Source organism: Ochotona princeps, chromosome 3 (genome assembly GCF_030435755.1).
Source record: "Ochotona princeps isolate mOchPri1 chromosome 3, mOchPri1.hap1, whole genome shotgun sequence".
Lineage (NCBI taxonomy): Eukaryota > Metazoa > Chordata > Mammalia > Lagomorpha > Ochotonidae > Ochotona > Ochotona princeps.
Window position 1 is genome coordinate 92519444 of NC_080834.1, and position 8069 is coordinate 92527512.

Below are 8069 nucleotides of genomic sequence, written 5' to 3' on the forward strand. Positions count from 1 at the left end.
TGGCCCTGAGCCTGGGTCTGGGTTAAGAGAATCACCCTCTACAGCTGCTCTGCAAGCCTTTCCCTCTTCCAGCAGTCATCCTGCTCCCTTGTTCTTGCCTTCAGTTGAACAGTCTAGGGGCCATGACCCATGGAGATGGATGTGTCCAAGAGAAAAGTGCCAAGCCTCTTGAATCCGACAGAGCTAAGCTCCAATCCAGGTGTGTGTCTTTCAGCTTCACAAGTCAGCTCAGCTTCCTGCACCTCAATTTCTTATCCCAAGTGGGTGATTGTAAGGTCCGAAGCAATAGCCTGCAAAAGCAATCATGGCAAAGCCTAGAAAGCAGATGGGGCTCAACTGTGGGAACTGGAAAACAGTGAGACCACTGGCCTGGGTTTGCAATAAACTCCTGGGCTCCTGCATCCCTCTGCTCATTGCTCACTTGTTGAATTATTCCATCAGCCAGTCTCTAGGCTTTTTGAGAGCTTGCCAAGCTTCCTCTGTATTACATGACTCTTTCAGTTAAAAGAGCAAGACAGTTGATGGGTGAAGCCTATGATTGTAAGCTAGGATTTAAAAAACCCATTTCTTTGATACTTTGACTAGAGATTAAATAAGTTTTTACAACTAAAAAAATTTATAGCTTATTAAAAGTATCCAGTGTTCCAAATCCAAATGCCAAGTAGTGGTTAACTACCTGGGTTCCAGAATCAGACAATACCAAGTTGAAATCCTGGCTCCACAGGCAAGGACCATGTGGCCTTGACTATGATATTGAACAGTCCCAAACTTTGGCCCCATCTGTAAGGTGGGTTTGTAACAGCTCAGTTTTTATCATCTCTGAGAAGATTGAGAACCCAGTGGGTAATGACCAGAGCTTTCGGACTGGGTGGGGGATCATGTAACTGTATGGTAGAATTTGGGCTGATTTTTTAAAACCTGTGTTTAAAGATTTTGTTTACAGTGACACCTGCCCTTTAGGTTTCAAAATGTGCCAGGTAGGGGTTGGTGTGGTACTGTAACAGGCCTAAAGCGCTAGCATCCCATATGGACTCTAGTTTTTGTCTGGCTGTGCCACTTCCTGATCCAACCCCATGCTTGTGACCTAGGGAAGCATTGGAGGATGGCCCTAAAGCCTTGAGACCCTGTATGTGCGTGGGAGACCTGGCGGTGGAGGGGGGAAGTTCCTGGCTTCAGATCAGCTCAGCTCAGCTCCAGCTGTTGTGGCCATTTGGTGAGTGCACCAGCGGATGGAAGAGCTCTGTTTCTGCATGTCTTTCCTTCCCTCTGTAAATCTGCCTTTCAAATAAAAACAAAGCAAAAAATATTTTTAAAAATGTATAATCTGTTATTTAGTTTTTAGTTTTTTTTTTTTTTTTTCAAGAAAGTATCCGGAAAAGAGTAGGAAGCACAGTTGCTGCTAAAGGGTGTATCTGGGTATCCAACTCCCTAGTGTCATTCAGGTCATTGGCCTCTCCAAAGTGAGAGTGAGGGGCTTAGGGGTGAGGGGCAGCAGCTGTGACTCTCCCAGGACAAAGCTGAGGAGAAGGGGTTGGCAGACCCCAGCTTTTCTAGGTGCTTCTTATAAAAGCTCCTCTCTGCATCCCCACCCCCCTTATTCTCCCTATGGCAAAAGCAAAAAAAAGAAAATGTTAAGTGAAAATTGAGCACTCTCCTAGAATTAACTGCTGGGTCTTTCCCTTGCTGTACACTGTGCCCTCACAAGAACTCAAAGACAAAGGCACAGAGAAGCAGGGGCAGATTCCGCAAGGCAGGACCTTGTGCACCTGCAGTCCAGGGCTGTCCATGTGGATGACCCATCCCAGCACAGACCTGTCTGAACCCAAGCTCACTTGAGAGAAGAGAGACTGAGAAAACCTTGGTTTGGACTCTGTTGTCTGCTAGTGGCTGGTGTCCGTATTCCTGCTACTCACTCTAGCCAATAGCTATCAAGCACAGCTACAGCAGGTTCTGTGATAGGTCCTGTGCACAGGCCGCTATGGGCACATACAGTGTCACAGTCCTGTTGTGGTGGCGGATTATTAACATACAGAAATGGCGAAAGGTAGTGATGAACTTCTCCCTGGGGTGTCATCCAGGGGGTGGTGTAAAACAGGAAGTGATGAAGGTTGAGCAAATCAGGACCCTGGGTATCCTCACCCTTACCCAGCTAAGTAGCATTTCTTCACACACATACCAGCTTTTCCTCTCTCTGCTGCCCAGGTTGGGGTTGGGAGTCTCCAGCTATTCTTCCTTTCCTATGTTGGATCTTGCATTGGGCAGCCTGAGCTACTGAAGCCCCCTTGTCTCTACTCCACCTGGAAGATGACTCAAGTCCTTCTTGGGACCAGCACTTCTTGGGACCCCACATAGGTAGGAGTTAAGGTCAGCATGCCTGAGAAAGCTAATGGTCTTGGTGGACCAAATGCACACAGTCAATCATGGAGCATGTGGGTACCCAGGGAAGGAATGGCGCTCATGACAACCAGAGTAGCCTGCTGTCCCCTGAGCAGGCTGGGCCCATCATGTGCAGGCTATACACTGACGAGGCTGTGTTGCTTCCAGAACATGAGGATCAGACAATGGTGTCAGCTGAGGAAGGTAGGAGATCCGTGGGGATGGAGGTAAAGAAGAAATTATGCACAAGCTATGCTCTGGGGAGAGTGAGCTGCTGTGTGTACTACAGCCCTGAGGGCCTGAGCTAGGATGGGGCGTGAATTATAGAGGTGCACAGCATAGCCAGGTAGTAAGTTTACTTGCCGAGGATGTCTAAGCTGGTTTAGAAGGCAGTGACGAACTGGTTCCTAGATGTGCCTAAGCACAAGACAGAAGTTTGTCAAAGATGTGGTTGAAGGGGCCAGTGCTGTAGCATAGCAAATTAAGCCAACACCTGCAATGACTGCATTCCATATGGATGCCAGTTGGAATCCTGGCTGCTCCACCCCCAATTCACTTCCCTATTGATATGCCTGGAAAAGCAGTGGAGGATGGCTGAGGTGTTTGGGCCCCTGTCACTAACACGGGAAACCAAGATAAAAGATCCTGACTCCTGGCTTTGACCTGGCCCAGCACTGGCTGTTGCAGCCATCTGGAAAGTAAACTAGTGGATGGAAGATTCTATCCTCATCTCTTCCTTTCTCTTTGTAACTCTGGATTTCAAAACAAATATATAAATTAATATATATATTTTAAAAAGATGAAATAAGGCTGGCATGATGGCATAGCAAGCTATTCTTCCACCTGAGTGCTGCATCCCATATGGGCATAGGCTTGGATCCTGCCTGCTCCACTTTCAGTCCAGCTCCTAGCTTATGACCTTGGAAAGCAGTGGAGGTTGACCCAATTCTTTGGGCCAGAGCACCAATTGCGAGACCCCAAAAGAAGCTCCTGGCTTCAGATTGGCTTGGCTCCAGCCATTGTGGCCATTTGAGGAGTGAACCAGAGGATGGAAGGCTTCTCTCTATCTCTCTGAAACATCTGCTTTTCAAATAAAAATAAAGAAATCTTATACAAACAAACAAACAAATCCCAGAGAGATGCGGAAGACAAACCTGTGTATGAGTAGGGAGCTGGTTACTGCTCCTGAATGGAACCCCACATTCACATGTATACAGGGCAACCCCTGATGTGGCTGCATTTGGAGGCAGGACCCTTACAGATCCAATCAGACTTTGGGTGGGACTGCTAGAGTAGGGCCTAACAAAGTATGTCCTTAAAAAAAGAGGAGATGTGAACACACAGGGACTTGCAGGGCTCACACACTCCCTGGGAAGGCCAGGAGGACACAGTGAGAAGCTGACCACCTGCAAGCTGTGGGAGCAGCATGGTCTCAGAAGAAACTGAACCTGGTGACTCTCTGACCTTGGACTTGCAACCTCCAGAGCTGCGAGCAGATACATTTCTGCCATTAACGCCCTCCCCCCAGGCTGTGGTATTTTGTTACCCAGCCGGGTTGCCTTGTACAGTGCTTCAGCTGCTGAGGGGAACACCCCCAGCCACAACCCAGCCACTTGCCCTGTCCCAACTGCCGTGCAGTCACTGCAAAACTCAAAATTCCCACTCCTCATGTGTGCTGCACACGTGGAAGGCCTTTTAAGCCAGGTTCCCAGCATCTTCGGCAACAGGAACTTCTAAACACGTAGGCAGTGTGCAACATTTTCTTCCAATAGATTCTGTGTGCCAGTAACTGTGCCTGACCTTCCCTCCCCCAAGTCATCATTTTCATTCTTGCCTTATTTGTGTTAGCTTCTTCACGCACTTCATTCTCAGCTTGGCAGTGGCTACCGGAGGCTGCCAGGCTCCTACATGAACTGATTCTCACCCAAGGACCAATTCCCTGGGTTTTGTGGAGATGAAAGATCCCTGCAATCTGTTTTGCTCCAAACCCTTTCCAATGCAGGCATGAACAGCATCTGGGCAAGCAGCTTTCCTTGTCCTCATGCCCTGAGAGCTGCTCCTTATGCAGTTAGCAGATCGCCACTGAAGTGTGGATTAATTTTGTCTGGGGAGGCAGAAAGGAGATGGAGGACGCGTTTCCTAGGAGAGATCTTTTCTCCCCTGTTGCAGGCCCTGCATTTCGGATTCTCTCAGTTCCATTTAGTTTCTTTTTGCAAACTGCTCAGTTCTTTTCTGAGCACGTCTTTTTTCTGGCCATACCTTGCCGAGAACTGCCAAGCCCAAGCCACATACAGCATCCTGCTGATTTCTAGGTTATCACTGGCAACTGGCTTTTGGCAATTTTCTTTTTCTTTTTTTTCTTTTTTTTTCCCTGAACATCATCTCCAGTCACCTAGCCTGCAGCATCTTTCCTCTTTGTAAAAGCCTCTGTGGTTTTGCCGTAAAAATGCGCCACTTTCAGAAACAAATTCTTACCAATTTGTCAAGAAATGCTAATGACGGAAACAAACAGCTGCCAGATGGCAATGGACCCCCAAAATGGAAAAGAAAAAGCTACAACAAAGCATGTTCTTCCTCATTGCATTGTCTGATGTTTACATGGTATGACCTGGGGTGGGCCTTGTTTAAGGTCACATCTTTTCAGGAGTCGCTCACATCCAATAATTGATCAGCCACTTTGACCCAAAACAGGACAGCTCTGACATATGGCATTGGAGCTCTGGCCTTCTATGGGATTGGCCAATATTATTAGTGTGTTTGTTGGAATAGCTGAACATTTCTCTCTGTCCAATTTGGCTTTCTTTCTGTTCCCACAAATGCTGATCCCAAAGCACCTTCCACTAAGAATCCTCTTCCACACTAAACCCTGTATCAGAGCTGGTTTCCACAGAAATCAGCTATAATCTATAACATAGGTAAATATTGTGAATACGTCTACCATGGGTTGTTTCTGTTATTGTGCTTTTCGGTCATGCTCTGCTATGGTCACGACACCTGTGACAGTACTCAATACCTAGTATGTACTCACGGTTAAAATACATTTCTAAGTGAATGACTATTTAAATGCACCTGTAGACTTGGTGCTCTCCTTTGCTAGTTTGTAAACTCCTCAAGGAAAAGGCTCATGGTGTCATTTTCTGTGTTGTCTACTCTCAGCTATGTGGCTGACAATCAGTAATGAAAAAAGTTGTGTGCGTGTATGTGGATATATAAAAAGAGTGAATAGCTGGTGAATGAAGGGATAAAGGGCCAATCTAAAGCTTCTATATGAGAAATACTCACATGCAAAACTAGGGGGTGGGCTGTGAGCATCAGACAATTTATCTCAAGTTCTTGTTGGCTGAGTGAGTGTTCTCAGTTTGTCTAGGATGGACAATGGAGTTTTCTTGGATGTGCCTTGGTTTACTTGCTGTTGGCAACAGCATAGCGCCATAGACTGGGTAAATGATAAAGGAAAGAGGCTGATTTTTGGTTTAGGAACCAACTTGAGGCTAAGAGCTTGCATCTGACCATGGCTTTCTTGATCCGGGAGTCCTGCGAGTGTAGACCATCCTGTGGCAAGAGCCTGGGAGTGCTGACAGACCCAGCCCAATGAGCTCCTGCTCCTGACCCACTCTAAAGGTAGCCCACTCATCCATTGTTCTGCTAATCCACATTCCACCCTGTGCTGAGCCACCACCAGGGCTGGAGGGATCGAGGTGGGTGAGTGGATGGAGACATCAGTCTCTCCACACCCGTCTCTGAATGTCTGCAGGAGTGGGGTCCTGGCAGTAAGGGCTGAAGTTGAGGCAGGTGCTGGTTAGGAGGGTGGGCTGCAGGGGTCTTTGGTTCCTCATTAGGATGCTCAAAGGGATGCTAAAGAAGCAAGACAAATCTGTCCTGTGAAGTTAGACCCCAGAAGATGGTGAACACAGAAGTACACAGAAAGACACAGCCCCGGAGCTGTTACAGGTAGCCTCAAAGGCCAAGAGGGCTCTTACAGCCTCTGCTGGTCTGAATCCAGGCGATTTGCTCACTATTTAGTCTTTAGCACCATGGACACACAATTAGAGATGGACATTAGGAGAGAAAAATACAAGCTTCAGATGGTGCTGAAACACACAGAACAGGTGATCAATGAGAGAAAGATGAGCAAACCAAGACACATGGAAAAACAGATAAATGGGACATTCCAGAAAGAGAGGAGAGAGAGAGAGAGAGAGAGAGAGAGAGGGTCGATGCTGTTCCTCGCACACAAGGGCCTCCAGAAAGCTGGTGAATATGGGGTTTAAAGACAAGCCTACTTTTGTACCAAAAGATTTGAAACCCATACAGCACTTTTCCCCTTACATACATTTCCATGGACTTTTTGAAGATTTCTCCTACAATTCCCATACTTACTTTGAACCCGATTTATCCATTTAATGGTATTTCTTCTTGCCATCCCCAAAACAAATGTTCCCTGTGGTTCCTCATTCCTTCCCCCTAACTTCTTTCCTAATTCTTCATTAATAAGTTCCAGTCTTCAAAGTAAGGTTTCCTGAACCACTATTTCTAAATAGTGTCACCACCAAGCTGATCTAAGCCAGTTTTGTCATCGCTGTGCAGGGACCATGCCAATCTTCTCTGTATCGTTCCAATTTTGGTATATGCGTTGCAGAAGTGAGCATCCTAAATCAGTTTCAATTAAATAGGACCGACCAGCTGAACTGTATAGGCACAAAAATGAGGGCTCTGACCTACACATGATCCCTGAAAGTAAACGCTGGAGAACAAACAGAGCCAGGGGTCTCAAGGTGACTGTACCCGTCACCCGGACTCCTCCTGGTAGTGATCTATATGTGGTTCTGCTGCGTGCTCCACCCATCTGAAACTGTCCATTCCACCTGCTATTACTGACTCCATAAAACTTTCCTCCAACCCCTGATTTGGGGGCCACAGAATTGGATTTTACCCCCACCCCCCACCACTGATCATGTATGTATATAAGGCCTTTCTTATCTCCAGACCAGTGACACCAAATAGATTTGTGTGCACTGGGCTCTGAGCCACCTTAACTGGGGAACTGGGTAGGGTTCTAGAAGGAGAAAGCATGGTCCTTGTGCCACAGCAGGGCCCAGGAGCCCTCACCCTTCTCTCTTCTCCATGGGGCATCGCTTCTGCCTTCTCTCCCCTTCCTCTCTGGCCCTCAGATGCTCCCTGGGGAATCCCAGGAACCCCCATCATTCTCTGTCTTTCGCAGATGATGGACAGTGTCATCAGCCATGACAGGGAGCCATTGCTCTCCCAGCAATGGAAAAAAAAAAGGTGAGATGGTAGAGAAAGGCACATAAGAAAATTTGAAAAGCTGTGTATATGTAAAAACCAGTAAAATGAAACTTATTACTGAGGTTAGAATTCCATTCTGGGGTTGGAAGAAGTAATACTTGAAAGAAAGAAATTACATAGATTTATATTTGTTTCTCTAGTGGTCTTAAATAATGTTTAAAAATGTAGTGAGTGCTTGCTAAATGTCTTTTCCAGTCAAATAGCAGACTGGTGTTGAGTCAGGAGAGACCACTCCTCTGACTTGGAGTCCTTTAGGAACCCACTTCCCTTCCTGGCTATAGCTTGTACGCCTTGCAGAAGAAGAGATTGACCAACAATTTAGTTTCCCAGACTTCTCCCAGCTTCTAGCCTAGAATAAACAAAGTGGATGAAAACAAGTTACGTGG

At 46.7% G+C, this 8069-nt stretch overlaps 1 pseudogene; it reads right to left on the minus strand.

The window, feature by feature from the left end:
- Nucleotides 1-6910: 6910 nt before the first annotated feature.
- On the minus strand, nt 6911-7023 carry LOC118758969 (U6 spliceosomal RNA; annotated as a pseudogene).
- Nucleotides 7024-8069: the final 1046 nt, after the last annotated feature.